Source organism: Monomorium pharaonis, chromosome 9 (assembly GCF_013373865.1).
Source record: "Monomorium pharaonis isolate MP-MQ-018 chromosome 9, ASM1337386v2, whole genome shotgun sequence".
In the NCBI taxonomy this organism is placed as follows: domain Eukaryota; kingdom Metazoa; phylum Arthropoda; class Insecta; order Hymenoptera; family Formicidae; genus Monomorium; species Monomorium pharaonis.
In genome coordinates, this window is record NC_050475.1 from 2,690,530 (window position 1) to 2,707,384 (window position 16,855).

Genomic DNA, 16,855 nt, shown 5'->3' on the forward strand with positions numbered 1-16,855 from the left:
AGAAATTTTTTTCCGTATACAATAACATAAATATTCTTTTTTTTTTTTATTGTAAAAAAGTGAACGGTTTGCCAATTTGTCAGACTAGTCGTATATATAGTCGGCGAAACAGATGGCACGTCGCACGCCGAGATGAAAAACGTTCATCGATGTATAATGCAATTGTTTCTTGCTTCTTGCAGAGGGATGGCGAGACTCGGTGTTGGGGGCCCCGCGTCGTTTATTGGTGACTCTCGGCAGTCTCTCCAGGGACAGCTCGCCATGTCCTGCCGCGGTAAGTCGCCGCTTTGTCCGTTTCCTTATCAACAAAGACCCGCGATCAAGTGACAATCTTTATTTGCCGTGCGAGAGACATACGCCGGCGAGCAGGAAGGACTCCTGGCCGTGGTCGATAAGGATCTGGAAGGAGTTTACGCTTCCTGTTTGTCGCGGCAGACGCAACGCGACGCTGTATATTACCGAGTACACCGTGATCTGAATATCGCGGAAAGGAAAGCGGCATGCAAATACGTTTAGGATTTGAATAACAAAATTTAAATAAATTCTGCTTCTCTTAAGCGTGATTTATTTTCGCATTTTTTCCTCTCTACAGTAAAGGAGGAATTTTGTGAAGCTTTTCTCTTAAAAAATTCTTGTCTTAGAAAAATTTCCATTTTGATCGTAACGCAAGAAATTTTAATATTACACGAAGGCGATTTAACAGTGCGATGAGAGAGAGAGAGACGTTTATTTTAATGTAGACCCTTTTGTGGAATATATGTATTTTCTCGTCGGAAGTGTAAGCCTTCGTGACACAAAACCACTTGTTTTATACACGCGTGGTTTTTTCTTTTATATGATAGCGTGTCACCGTTAAAGTGTGAAAAACGCGACGCTTATGTCCGTAGACCTTTCGACCTGCCTCCTTATTTCTTGATATTCGATGCGAACGGCTCGGCAGGAATTGCGCTGTATTCGCGAAATTTGCGACGCGTCCGTGCGCGAAATTATGAGAACGTGCCGTCGGAAGTTTCGGCAAGTGTCGGCGCAACGAAAATGCAGCGTATCGTACGTGGAATGTATAAAAATGTTCGTTAGCATTTCAACGCGGTTGCCGATTGTCTCGTCGAAATTTATGGTCCTGCGTATTATGCATGCGCGCCGCGCTGACAAGCAAATAAATTACAGAGCTGCGTTAATGCAACTGTAAAAGCTACCAATATCATTTCGCTATCTTTCGACATCGACACGCTATACACGCCGCAAAAATATAAAATTTCTTCTAGTAATAATAGAAACTATATCCTGTTGAAAAAATCACAATAAATTCAATTATATCGTACTCTGAAAAAAATAGCTTTCTAAAATACGGTTATAACTCACTTTGGCGTCCACAATTAAATAATCACATTTTATTTTGCAGTTAAACAACTTAATATTTTGGTTAGTGCCTTACTTGTAAAAATTATCTTTGCTAAATATCACCGGAACTGAATGAAAGATTTGACCAGTATGACTTTATTACTTAAAAGTCTTTGAAATAGATAGAATAGCTAATAGCAATTTTTAGTTAATATAGGGTTAATTTGGAAAAAAAATAAAAAAAGACAAAATTAGAGTTTCAAGCAATTCAAATAATTTGATTACTTGATTGTGGGTCTTAAAGTGAATTATAATTGTATTTTGGGAAAACTATTTTTCCCACAGTAATAATTAAATTTACGCCGAGGCTCACGGCAATTTACAGTCAGAGCGTAACAAATAAGCGGTTTGACGTTCGATCTCCGAGGCGTGAGAATTATACGCCGCAATCGTCTCCCGAGAGACGACTCGCGATTTCGACTTCGCGGAGAGAACGGACTCGAGATTCGCATTCCAAGGGGACTCGATCACACGTTCGCGATCACCTGATTCCCGAGACCGCGTGCATTCGAGCGGGTCGATCCGCGCGCAATAAATTTTCTCTTTCGCCCCCTCCCCTCCCTCTCCCTCTGTCGCGCTGGTAACGAGATCGTATCTGACGCGCCGTGTCATTTACATACTCTTCGCCCCGAGGCGACGTGCGACGGCGAGGGTTGGTTGCGCTCCTCGTGCTCGGTTTGATTTACATTTTCCAACGCGCGTCGAGGCCGAGTCGAGGATCAGCCGTGCCTTCGAGGTGACGAATACGGCGGGATTGGCGCGGATAAACGGAAAGAAGCGCGAAAGTCTCACCTGCCCGCGGGGCGAGAGCAGATGCGAATTTACTTACGAAATATATCACTTTCGCCCGGAGCATTTCAATGAAACGTCACGGTTTTTTTTCTCGGCACCTCCCATATTTATTCGCGCGCCGTACCCTCCCGGGTTTACCATCGAATTATTTATTGCTTGAAATCACTGCGAATACAATTACGATTTATTACGGAAACTACTAATGTTACTATTAATATAGGAAGATGCTGCACAACTTCAGTAATCTTCATTCTTGTCTCGGTATTAAAAATTATTCCTCGCTTATTAAAAATTGCACTTTTAGAAACACTATTATTATTATTCATTAATTTTTTAAAACTAGAAGTCCTACATTGTAATTATTACGGGATAATTAAGGGCGGAAGAGAACCCGGTTAATTTACACGCGAAAATATTGCGCGAACTACGAGTTATATATACTAATGTTACGTAGGAGGGAGAAGAATAAGTATGTCGGCGCACGAGTCGGGATAATGAATTCCATTAAGGAAGGCCCGGGGAGAACTCGGTCGGTCGAGAGCACGATCGCCGTTAGTGCCGGAAGAAAAGCGCCGGACACACGGTGGAAACGTCGAGAGAAAATAGGTCGGGAAAATCGCCCGCGGTAAGTTCGCCGGTGATGGAGCTGCGCTCAACTCGGGAAAACTTTCATCGTGCGTGGTTTCCCTTAAGGGAAACTTCAGTCGAAAAATCCCACGCACTAGTATATATAAAAGGGATACACACACACACACACACACACACACACACACACACACACACACACACACACACACACACACACACACACACACACACACACACACACACACAAGTCGTTGTTTCATACGCGATATCCCATATTAATATACGCGATATCCCATATTAATATACGCGATATACCAAATGATTGATTATGTATTATAATGACTAAACCCTTATAATGACTAAAGCAAATTTTTCAAAGTTCGTTAAAAATCTCATAACCAGGGAATTTTTAACGTTTGATTGAATGGTGTCCCCTGGAAACACCTATATGACGTTCGGCCCTGGCCGCTCGGCGTTTGGCTGTTCCCTTTGGCTGCTAGCTTCAGCTACATATTATTATAAAATAATATAGATAAATTGTTTTATATTTTACACACCCATGTTTACTTTGATTACATTATTAATAGATTGTATGTAGAACCATTTAATGCAACATAAATTAATTGAAATGTAAGTTAATGTTAAATATATGTACATTAAAATAAAAGTTTAATCAAGAAAAAATTGTAATTTATAATATAAATAAAACCGCAATAAGCAACAATATCTTGAAAATTCAGAGCGCGGAGAATACAGGAAAAATTTTTTTCTAAATTAAAAGTTTTAGAAAGTCTTGCTGCGATTATTGTATTTTTAAAGTGTATTTAATAAAAAAACTACTACTTAAAAATATTCTAATAATATTTAATATATTAAAATATTAAAAATGTATAACTAAATATAACTAAATATTGAGGCAGACAATTAATTGAAATTTTAATTTAATTTTAGTGTTGTCTCATAAAATGTGACAAAAATTAATCATCTTAATCTGTCCATCTAATTTATGTCTTAATAAATAATCATTCGCGCGTCACAGGTGCCGTCGAAAGAAATTCTGGTGAACCCCGCCGTCAACTTTGGATCATTCAATAAGGTGGAGTATCTCTCTCGTAATTCGTCGCTCTTAACGTCGCTCTCGTCACTCCGATATTAAAGTTGCACTCACGTATTACACGGGCACTTCATCGCATCTATGCGTATGTGTTTTCTATCGAGCCAAGTTGTGTACACATTGTTTGTCTAAACGACTGCATTGAAAACACGTGTGTTACGAGCGACACGTTCGATTCAATTATCGATTGCAATGTTGCATCGCGAACGAACACGCATTACACGTGCCAAATTTCATAACGACAAGTGGCGATGACGCGTGACAACGACTGAAATTAGATCAGACGATAAAAGAACGTCAGATAACAAAGATCGCAAGGATATGATAAGAACGCAAACTCTATGTGATTCATTGGCGCAAAGCCAGAATCTAAATGCAGCAACCTAATTACGATCGCGAGAATGCTGACCGATCAAATAACAAAAGATAGAAGGTTGACCTGCAATACTAAAGAAAAGAAGACAACTTCAAGAAAAGCAGACCGAAGAGGATTTATCTCGATCGGAATTCACGGAATTTACTTTGCCGCGGTTCTTATTGAAAGATGTTAGACGAGTAAAGAATATTAAATTGAAAACTCAAGTGTCGTACTGACGTCAAATAAATTTTATTTAAAAGTGATAAAGTTCGATAAATCAGTTTCGCCTTTAAATTTCTCGACCGAACGTGGGCAGAAACGAAGCACAATACACTTATTTGCACGATTTTTTGTGCGCACTTTGCAAAGCTAATAATAAGAAATAAAGAGTAAAAGAGTTTTCGACAACATGTAAAAAAAATTAGTTCAGTGGCACACTATGTAAATCAAATAATATATCAATCATACACGCTCATTTAATAATCGTTCAATAATATTTAAACAAATAATTTTTAAAGCAAAATATCCTGGCTCAATTTAAAAAACTAGAAAAATATGTATATAAAATTATATAAGAAATATTATATTATTGAGCAATATAAGATCCTGTTTTAATTGTGAAAACACTATTTTTTCATTCGTCAAAATATTAAAAATTCTATGAAAATAAATTCAATAAAGTTTAAATAGTTTCAACATTTTGGCACGCGAATCTATAAGTTTAAGTCTCAGCCGATGTATCGATCATTGCCCATTCGTTCAGAACCACAAGCGAAATTCTAGACGCCCATAAGAAAATTAGTTTCGCGAGCGAAGGGCAGGAGAAGAGCAGGAGAAAGAAGAGGGCGAACGACTCGCGAGAGGGTGAAGGTATTCGCGACTCGTCACTTTCGATATTGGTTTTATATTGGATTTTCGTACGCGCGACGCGACTTCTTTGATTTTAGCGGCCGTCGGAAAAAAAAGCAACAGCCAATCTCGAATTAGTCGATCATTCTTCCCGGAAGTATAAAGGGGCGCGCGCAGGGGGGAAGAGGTGAGAATGTACATATGTTCTCACACCGGGGGGAGTCTTCGCTATCGATTGGGAAACCAGGTATCACCACGCCCAGATATCTATTAATTTGCTCATGTGAAACGCGAGAGAGAATCAACTTCGGTTGATGATTGATCGTGCTGATTGATAGGTCGACTGATTGCTCGTTAACAACCAGCAGGATTAGAAAGTCGAGTCATTTTATTGGCGAATTAATAAATGCATCCTATAATAGCTGATACAACCGTGCAATAATAGAAGCTTTCTAAAAAAATAAATCAAAAAACGTGACTCTCATTTGTCTTTAGATATTAATTTGTTTACGAGTTTTTTAATTACCTATTAATAAGAAATTCATAATCCAACGAAAAAATTCTTTTCAGATTTTTAATTATTTGCCCAATCAATTTTAATTTGCTGCAAAAATGTATAGGTTTCTTGTTGCATAATTATTTCTAAGAAAGTTTTCTTCTTTTTTTCGACTGCTTGATTACTTTTAATGCACGTTCAAGTCTACGAGAGGTGTTCGTGTATATAAATCGCCGAGATCTCATCAAACGCGATCGGGATCGCGATTCGTGATCACGACACGCGTCGGCGAGTGTCGGTTCAACGTTGGCGAGCCGCAAGTCCACTTATTCTACCTGAGTACTCCCGCAATGCCCCTGTCCGATCCCCTGTATTGAATTAAGCACGGCCGAGCGGCCAGCCCTGCTTACGAATAGGGATAGAAATGTTTGCGATGCTTTTTGTCGATGCTGGTACTTAAATATATTAGAGATATATGATATATTGATAATATTTCAATATCGTGAATAAAACAAAAACGCGTTTTCGATGTTAAAATATTAAAATGTCACTCTTGATACTTGAATCTTATAAAATATGGAAGTATAAAATTTCAAATACTTCTATAGTCTTCTGTAATTAATAATAATAATTATTATTATTATTACTTCAAAGTACCATTTTCAAAATGTGTTCTTTGTATTAGAATTCATTACCATTTGTACCACATTATAGCATGTACATCCATCTTGCGGGTTTGAAATATTCTTTCATGATACGCGTGGGAAGAATATTAAAAAAAATTGTTTCCAGACGACGTTGAACGTGATTTGCGTGATACAAATATCGATGCCCCATTAAATTTAAGCACCCCTGTATACCTGCATTGCGGCGCGTTTCCTTAAGAACGCATCGTCATGAGACGATCGTAAATAATGCGTTATCGCGAGATTCAGTAGCGACTAATTTATTTACGAATCGCCGGGGTTGGCGCACGCGTGAGTCACGTGCCATCTGTCATCCGGTACCCGTTCTATTATGACACGTGGAGTGCGCCGCACTCCTATTAACCGGGATGACCGAGTTTTTTTTCCCTCCCACGAGCGTGATTCGACAAACGCGACGAACAGATAGCGACAGAATCGCATTGAAGAGATCTAAGGTAATCGATGAGATTACTGGGTATAGAAAAGATCCCGATAATTAATGAACTACATTCAAGAAAATTATTCTAATACTGACTGTTTTATTTTTTATTAAAGTCCTGAAATTCAAGCAATCCAATTGATTTTAATATTAATTCTATATTATTATAAGAGAAGCTATTTTAAATCCTCTCTATTTGTTATAATTTAATTACTTATTTTTGCTATTGACACCTGATCAAATTTATTACATTAGAAATTTTAAATTTTATCGGTAATATAAAATAAATTTTAAAAGAAATAAAACAGTTCGTATAAAACAATGAGTGTTTCACGTTGAAAACTTATACTCGCGATAGACAAATTTGAAAAGTGAAATAAAACCATTACCTGCAGAGAGAGAGAGAGAGAGAGAGAGAGAGAGAGAGAGAGAGAGAGAGAGAGAGAGAGAGAGACACGCCGTTCCAGATTTCAAACTAAGTTTCCGCTGCCGTTAAACATCTCATATCTCTGCGCGAGCTAATCACATTACGCGCAACTCGACACGACTAGTAAGTGCCGCGTAAATTCCAGCGTGAGACGCAAAGCGCTCTCTCGGAAATCAAAGAGCTCGTCGCTTGTACCGTCTGAATGCGCCTCCCTCGGCTTGCGATAAGCACCGGTAACTACAGGACCATTACGAGCTGGGAGAGAGATGTCTCGAGATGTACGCGACGCGGTGGTCGACCCATTCTCGCTAATAAGCGCGATCGAGGGAGGAGGCGAACGAGCGGGCTCGTTGAACTTCAAAGCGCCGGCGAGTGTCGCTAACTAAACTCCGGGAGAGTAAGTGAGTGAGTTTGCCGTTTCCAATCCGAGTCCATTTCGTGATTAAGCGCAAACTTCTGAAGCTGCCCCCGAGGACGCGCGTAAATACGCGCGTAGCGGCCATGCGTGTACACGCACCCTGGCGCTTCGTAATCACGGGAGCGCGGCCTCACAAAACGAACCCCCGGAATCGCGAAGTGGTCCGAATAAACGTCGAATAAACGTGAAAGGACCTAGTCGGGAGGATCTTCGAGTCGATCCTAACTCGCCATTCGCATGTGCCAACGGGCAAAACCTCGCGCGCAGGAGAGAAATTAAGAATTACAATTCAGCGACATTTACATTCTTTTTTTTACATTATTTTTTTAAAAGACACGAGGTTCCCTATTGCACGTTTAACTTTTATGTCGTGCTACGTATTTTTTAATGTGCCGGCGCGCCATCAAGGGTTAAGCGCCGCGAATCGATCGCGGACGTCCTCCCGTGAACGCGCGAGTAGCGGCGCGGGTTACGCACGAGCGTTTTAAGGCGTTTAAAGTTGCACGAGCAAAAACAAATTATCGAACGTGGGGCCGAACGTGGTGAGGAAGGGTCTTCTTCCCGATGGGTCTCATCGATATCGGGTTGCTAATGGTGTAAGCCAAACCGGCTGCCATAAAAACGCGCGTCGGGATAATTGAAGGGTGGGCCCTACTGTTATCTAGCGACCTTCTCTTTTTCGGTTTCTCTCGGCGAGCCATCCCTCCCGTTCCCACCGTTCTTTCTCTCTTTCTCTCTCTTAAATTACTCTTCAAATTACTCTTTGACGGAACGTAAGCCGTGCGGAAATTTATGCTTCCGCGACCGGATGCGTTCTCATTATCAGCTAATCAAGTGTCCCACTTGCATCCGAGAGGAAAATGTCCCGGCCGAATAATCTCACGCACGACGTTTGCAAAGAAGATGGATTTCTCTACAAACGGTGGGGGCGACAGTGCATTTCACGACATTTCGAAAATAAGTGTTATCTTCTCTTAAATTGCAGTATTTTCACGAGCAAAAATTAAAAGTAAATCGCGGTTTTTAATAATTTGCCTGTAATTATTCATTAAGGGTAAATAACTTTTCTGCAGATTAAGTTTCACGGCAGGCAAATGAAGGAAACGTTATTTTAAACATCCCTCTTTTATGTAAAAGAAATTTAATTCCGACAACTTCGTTGAATTATTCAAAATAAAATGAAAATATAATGAGGAAACTTTCATGAATATGACTGTATGTGAAGATTGACTCGGATCTTTAATGAAGATAGAAATTTCCGTTACTTTATTTTAATCTAGATTTTCTCAGATTTTAAAAATCGCGAAAAGATGTAAAACAGTAAAATCAGAGAATGAGTACATGGAATACACTATAAATAAATAAATATATTTTTATATATTATTTAATATAGTATTATAACTATCTAATATTATATTACTTTTAATATCATATACACATTCTCCTCCCCCCCTCTCTCTCTTTTGCAAATATATCGTATATCATACTATGACCTATTTTTTAAATATAACTTGAGAACCTTATTATTTTTTCTCCAATCTCGATATCATTCTTCATATTAGGGAAAAAGAACGAGGAATGGGGTCGTGTGTTTTGCTTACTCATACTACGCGATAACTGTACTCCTGGGTGCCATAAATAAAAATCGAGAAATCACACGGAAAAAAAGACCGAACACGCGAATCCGCGTGACTTCGACGTAACATGACGAGATTGTTCGATGGCTTGTTCGCGCATGCTATTCTTTTCTTTCTTCAAGGCCGCATGGCTTTTCGCGGTTCAACATTAACATCGTCGAATCCGACGTAAATCGGGAAGACAAATTCGACGGGGGTGCGAGGCATTCTTCCATGGGGGTCAAGTTCTCGGTCGCTTCATTAGAAACGCGAGCGTAATCCCCACCCGCCTCGCTCTCCAATTACTGTTCCTGGTTCAGAAGTTCAGGCTCGAGGCAACAGCGTAGAAAGCGTTACAGTCGCAGGGGGAAATTCACAAAGCTTCAGTTCCTTTCGTTTAAAAATTATCCGTGATAAAAATCCCATGGTATGCAATTTTGATTGATCGTGTAACGTCAAAGGAATCGTTTAATTCTGCTTGTGGAAAGCTTTAACAATAATTTAATAGACTGCAAAGCAAATTAGTATTTCAATGTACATCTCTTAAGCAAAAATATTTTCAGAATTTACGTTATGATAAACATAAAAGTTCTGAAAAGCTTTATGACGGCTTATACTTGATAAAAACTAAAAATTGCTATCTCCGGAATTAAATTAGAATTAAATTAAAATAATTTATTTTTGCTGCATTATCCTCATAAATCGAGTTTTACGAGTAATAATTAAATTATTCCCTCAGAATTGCCCCGAGGACAACTCGGTAGTTACGCCACTGCGACGGAGTAGAAAAACCCTCTCCGTGCCCTTCGCCCTTCGTACAAAGAGTTTGTGCGCGTCGTTCACGCAAAATCCGTAATTGCTTCGCACGGTTGCACATCCCCGACTGTTTGCCAATTTGCTCGGTTTGCCGCTGTTTGCGTTACGTTGGAAACGCCGCGGCAATGTTTCACTCCCTCAAAATTATTTCTTCCACGTGTAGTATCACATCTATTTTATTGTATTGTTAAATTACCGCAAATATATTTTTTCCCTCTGCTATATAACAGTAAGAATTGTTTACCTTGTTTATACATAAAGTGACGATTATCATTAAAATTTAATGCATAAATTTTTTGTCATATTAAAATTACCTTAAAATCAGTTAATATAAACAGAAGGAAAAGTTAAGATATTTTGTACATTTAAAGCTACACTTTAGGAAGCTACGAGATGCCGAGGTAGCTAGCCTGCTTCATCGCCGACGTTTCTCGGCAAACATCATTAAGCTTGCGAGAAAATCGCACTAACGAGGAAAGAAGGAGCGCCAGGGGTCTTTCGACAGGACAAACGCTCACGGCGTCCTTTCCGAGTCTGTAGATGAATATTGCGAAATGGAATCTCTCTCTCTCTCTCTCTCTCTCTCTCTCTCTCTCTCTCTCTCTCTCTCTCTCTCTCTCTCTCTCTCTCTCTTTCTCTCTCCGTTGCGCCCAGGTCGCGCGATAATCTGACTTTGATCGTCGTCATTCCTCCAGAGAAATAGGCGCGAACTTTTGTGCCCCAAGCAACCGGTCCGCGTCCTCCCTTGGTCGCCGACGAAAAACTTATTTTCTCCTTGAAGAGCAACCCCGACGAGGGAAAAGAGAAGGGGCAGCTCGTTACGACGACGCGAGCGAAAGCGTTCCCGAGAGAGATTATGCCAGCGAGCTGCACCGATTCGACCGATGAAGAAACGAGTCTAGATGAGAGTTTAATAATGTTTTATGAACCCTCACCCCCTGTTCTTCTTTCTTCTTTACACAGTTGTCGAAAAAAATGATTGAACTTAGACTTGGGAAAATTAGGAAAGCAAAGCTATAGTTATATTGAAGTAAAAAAAATTGTATATATAAATCATACCTTTAAATTCCTCATTACAATTTTTCACTGTGATATAACTATTGCTTTGCTTTCTTAATTTGTTATTATTATAACAGATAATGGGAATAATAAATATGGGATCTATTTTTAATGTAACATAACTTCATGATGTAGTGATATAATTCTGTTTATAATCCAAGGATAATTAGATTCATATCTATACTCAGACAGTTACAAATATGTTAATTTCCAATTACCAAGCTACAACGAAGAGCCTCATTAGAGCGTCAATACGGCCGAGATACGATCGCTCACGCTCGGAAAATATCGCGGTCATAAACAGCATTTAAAACAGCGTACAACTGCAATTCCAAGTTTACCTAGAATCAGTCCGATAATTGTGCAACGTGTGTTTATGGCGATACTATCGTCGGCGATACTAATCAGCATTGCCGACTTTCGCGCAACGCTCGACTGGTCTCGATCAAGCACCCTCGTTTGCTCGACTCGATAATAATCAATCGGACGTGGCTGCCATTCGAACGTACTGAATTCGTAATAATTGCCTTGTCCATTCAGGCACCCTCCCTCCCCCCCCTCCCCGATCGGCGGCGGCGCCCTATCTCTTTTCCTTTCTTGCCTGGACGATGGGGTGGTTGAAGCGCGCAATCCGTTTGTCATAACACATTTTCCAGCGAATTGTTGATTTATTAATCAATTAGTTTCTCGCAGACTCATTGTCACCGCTGAATTATTTTATTTCCGTAGTCGTATCTGTTAAGCGTCTGTCTCTATTCATAACTCACCGTCGAAAATCGGTGATCGCAATATTCATTTTTAATTCTGTTGTATATGTTGATGTTATGTCAATTTAGCGTGAAAAGGTAAAACGTACGTCTTACTCGTTTCGTCTTGATTTTAAATTAAAATTTTGTATTTTTACGTACACGTAAATATGAACTGCTTTATTGCAAAAGTATACGGAAAAAATTTTCTCTTCTTAGAATTTACTCTCAAAGTTATAATAGTGAAATAACACGGACTTCGAAGAATTTTACGGTACTTTTAGTAAAATTTTGATTAAACAATTTTTTTTGACTTCCACGTTAATTAGAAATTCCACAACTATTACAATTTCCAGGATAAATTCTAAGAAAAAATCCTCACCGTGCATACGAAGCTGAATGGGATATTTAATATAGAGATGTTACAACAAATAAAAAAACTTTTCCCGTATAAACGTAAAGGAAACTTTAGAACGGAGTCGTGTCGACCTAAGGCTTACATTAACGTTACGAAAACGTGTCAGAGGGCAGAGAAACAAAAAAAATATTGACTCAAGATAAAATTTTCATGCGTCACTTTGTGGGGGATGCAATGCTGCGCGCGATAAAATTAAAAATTACGTCTCTCCTCTCGAACTTCCCGTTCGCGAGCGCATCTCAGATAATGTGTACTTAGCATCACGAGAACGTCACCTCGCAATCTCCCGCGGAAGTCCCTGGTGGACCGTCAGTATGCAAACAAGGGCGAGGTAGGTCGAAAAAGTGGGAGAGAACCGCCGCCGGGGGTGGTGGCGATGGCAATGGGTGGACGGACTGCGACGAGGGGAGCCTGCCTGCCCGAGGTGGCTGTTTCCATCGTCTAGCGCGGTGCAGCGGGAGTGTTACTAATTGGAGGGGCATCGAGGGGAGGAAACCTTGTTATCTCTTAATTGCTACGACCCTCCGCCGCTGTTTTGCATCGATAAGGAGCGCGAGTCGACATTTCGCGGACCGTGTCGATCGCGCTTATCGATCTGACTCCTCGACAGGATTACTCGGCGGGATCTAACGATCCTTCTCAACCCCTCGACTTTCCTTTACCCCTTTCTCTTTGTCATGTCCTCGCATGGCATGATAGCTAACTCTCGTGATCCTCTTCTTCTTCTTCTTCTGACAAAAGATTTGGAAATTTGCCACATAAATTTTTCATAAAAGATGGAAAGCACACATTGTTAAAAAGGTTGAGTAATAATTATCTTTACAAAAAATATTTTTTTGATAATATTCTTGAAATGTATTCATTATTTACTGTAACAATAAATAGTTTTTACTTAAGATAAACTTCAATACATAGGAAAAAGTATATTGTAAATTATTTATGTGAATTGAGTATACGTATAAATATTACTTATTTCAAATATTTAATAAACATAAAATTTAAATTTAACTCAAAATATTTTCTAAATCCTACTAATTAATATTTCAATCAAGTTTTATTTTTTGATAAAACACAAATTTGGTTTACTTATTATTCAGACCTTTCCTCGATCCAATTTTATAATCTTTGAGAGAATATAAATTCTTGCTTTGAATATGATAATAAATTTGTCTTTAAATTTGCGAGGAATATATTTCAAGACAATTATGCAGAAAATATTCTTTCTTAAAGATAATTGTCACTTGCTAGGAAAAAAAAAGTAAATTAATAAGTAATCGCTTTTCTCGGCAATAATTGATATTTTTCTGTCTGATGCATAATCGATATTTCGTCGATATTCAATCTTCATCGTGAGATTACGTGTTTTATTAAAGATCACCTAGTTATCGTCTTACAGTTCTTACTTTTTATACGTCTCGCGATTATCTTAGTAAAAAGCCAACGAAAGGCAAGGCGATATTCTCTGGGTACGTCTAAGAATAGTTAAGCCCGCGGAAGATTGTATCGAGCGTAATCCCGATCCATCGATACGCCACGCGGAAAGCGATACGCGATTCCGCGCACGAAAACGAATCCGGGGAGCCGGAGGATCGTAACGAGTTCGATTATCCCGGCGCGGCATGAGTCAGTCGTTCCTGTCCTGTTCCAGCTACCTCCGCAACGCGACGCACGCCCTCCGTTTCAACCCGCCCTCCGTATAACGGGTGTCCGGATTCCCAGGAGGTTTTCCGCCCCCTTTTCAAGCCTCATTGCTATGCACCGCTCGAAACTCCGCTAACGACCTTACACACCCCCGATCCGTGGCCCCCTTCGTCCCTTTCCCTCCCCCCGTAGGCCATCTCGCACGCGATTTTCATATCCGAGAAGATCGTCTCTTCCGCTCGCTCGGCTCGGAACTTTCGTCCGCCGAGCCCTTTGATCGCGACGCGAGTTCGCGAGTCGCTTCAAGAAACTTACGCGGATGAGTTTCCTGACGCCTGCGCGAACATCATAGCACTCCATTTATCGGAATAATATGATGGAAAAGTTCTAAAGGAAACTCGGGGAGGGTTGAATACTCCGACGGAGTAGAAGGTAGCGTAAGTTGACACTTGGAGAGTCCGGGACGAATCCCGCGCATCTCTACGCACGAAATTTCCAAGTTTCCCATTCGAATTGAATTCCATTCGCGTGACGCTTCTTCAAGATTACGCGAGGCATCTCGATTATCCAATTTAGCAATGTATCAAATTTAGTCTCTCCGATAAGAGACTGAAGGCTACGTGACAATTATTGAGATCAAAAATACTTTATTACAAATTACTCAAAGAAGCGTGTATAACAAAATGGGCGGCCTAGGGGCTAATGAGCCTACAAAACATGCGATTCTATTAAAAAGGGAATAAAGTCTGTCGCAGAGCGATGGCGAGTTCTCTCTTTCTCTCTTTGTCTTTCGTTCGGTCTTTTCTCTCGCGCAAGCTCGCCGGAAACACTCAAGCTGAAGGACGAGGGTGTTCGGATCGCAAAGTTGGTCTTGTTAGGCCTGCAAAAGGGGATACCGCTCAACCAACCGTGCTAGCCTTAAGGGCCCTTACTCCACCAGAGGCACGCTTCGTTTCTCGATTGATTCTTTATTTTACAATCGCCGTGGCCCCGCAAAGGGCAACGAATACACGGCCGGCGTAGGGCACAGGACACGCTCCTCGCCGTCCGTGACCCTTCCGTCTGCCAATTTCCGATCGCCCTGTGTCGTCGTTTTCCACGTCGCCTACTCGTCTCCGGTGAATTTGACTGTCGTTACGTTATGTAATAGCAGTTAGAATTTGTAATACCTTGAACTCTAAAGTGAGGCGGCTCTAATCCCTCAATTTTGCTTGCCATTAAACGTAAATGGGCAGCTTTACGTCTCTTCTTTCTTTACTATTTTTTTTGTTTTGTTTGCATTGAAAATATAATTAATTCATAAATCATCAGTTCAAATAATTTTTCATAAATTAAATTATATTATATTTAGATATAAATCTTAAACAAACACAAATGTATATCATTTTTCCTCTGCAAATGCACACGTGGCTTAAATTGAGAAACTCTAATATCAATGTCCGTCTCTCGTTTCTCATCGCGCATCGAACGTAATTCATTTCAATCTCTTCTTTCTTCTCGCTCCCAGTAATCGTCTATTTCCGTTCCATTTGCAGAAGGAGGAGGCTCTACCGAGTCTTCCGGTTCCGGACCTCGAGACGACCTTGCAGAAATACTTGACGCAGGTCGAAGCCATCACGCCGAATCATCTGGAAAAGACTCGGAGCTTGGTACGAGCCTTCCTCTCGGGGCCTGGACCGAAACTCCAACAACGTCTCTTAGAACGTAGGCAGAAGGTTACCAACTGGGTAAGTTTTTTTTTTTTTCACACAACCCATCAATTCAAGTACGATAATCGCATTTTGAAGCAAGTTGCACGTAACTTTTTCGGAGGAATAATATTATAGATAGAAATAGCTCTTCAGTTGGATCGAAGACGTTGATTCACTTCGAGAGAGAATTGTGATTAGATTATGCCGTTCTGACTCACGTTGATTTTCCTGGATTTACGTAGCTACTTTTGTAAGCCGTCAACGTACCGAAATCTTGTCTACTTCTCTATTCCGTAACATCGCCGAGAAGACATCGACTCTGCCGTAAAGCCGAGTCAGACGGCGTAATCCGTAATACGGCCGTCGCTTTAAAACGAGGGTCTGTCTCGGCGCGAAAAGGAAGAAGAAAAAGAAAAGGAAGGCCGCGGTGTGTCACGGTCATGGGGATCGAGCGGGAGAGAGATCCTCTCCGCGTCTAAGTGACACAACACCATTTTCGTTTCAAGCCGCAATGCCTCGGGAGAATTTGCTCCTACACAGGGTGTGCAACGCCTATCGTTCGATCCCTCGCAATATCTGCGAGAGAATGAAATCGGTCCCGATGCATACATATAGGATAAATTAAAATGGAAAATCGGAAAATATTTGAAAAAAACCTAAACAAGTCTTTGAAAGATGATACTTAAATAAGCGCTCGAAGATTTCGGGAAAAATGTTTTCAGGACAAGCTTAAAAATAATGTTTTTGAACACATAGTGTTATGATATAATTAATATCAATTAAATAAAGACAAAAATTCTATTCGGAAATTTTCATTTCTTAACTTTTCAAAAACTAAAGAAATTATATACTTTATTTCTCATTAACTAAAAATGTTTTTTTAAACTTAATTATTTTATTTAAATAAACTTTTAAAAAATTAATAAATTATTAAAAGTTTATTCTTTTTACAAATTCAGTTTGCATTTTAAAATATGGAGTAGAAAATCTAAATGAGTAAAACTTAATCAAGTTACACATGCGTACATTTAGATTAATCTTTTTGCATTTGATTTATATCCTATTATATAAAAAAATAAGAAACAAAATCATCGCAATTTAAACTTTTATATGTATTAATTTGCCAATATAAATTTAAATTTAAAAAAATATATAGTATTATGCGTGAGAGAACGACAAAATTTAATTGAGAATAAATTTGTAAGTTTTGCATTCTCTCTCTATGTCCAATCGTGACAATACTTCGTTTAAATTCCGGCATCAGAAAGATTCTCATTCTCCAGCGCATCAAACGTGCGAA

The 16,855-nt window shown here is 39.7% G+C and overlaps 1 protein-coding gene across 1 annotated transcript in view; it reads left to right on the forward strand.

The window, feature by feature from the left end:
• The window catches only part of LOC105831894 (choline O-acetyltransferase), a 92,011-nt gene that overhangs the window by 27,452 nt on the left and 47,704 nt on the right, over positions 1-16,855 (forward strand). The window contains exons 3-4 of the mRNA XM_036291672.1: positions 183-274; positions 15,400-15,591. The gene's annotated coding sequence lies outside the window, so the exon portion shown is untranslated. The remainder of the gene's footprint in view (positions 1-182; positions 275-15,399; positions 15,592-16,855) is intronic.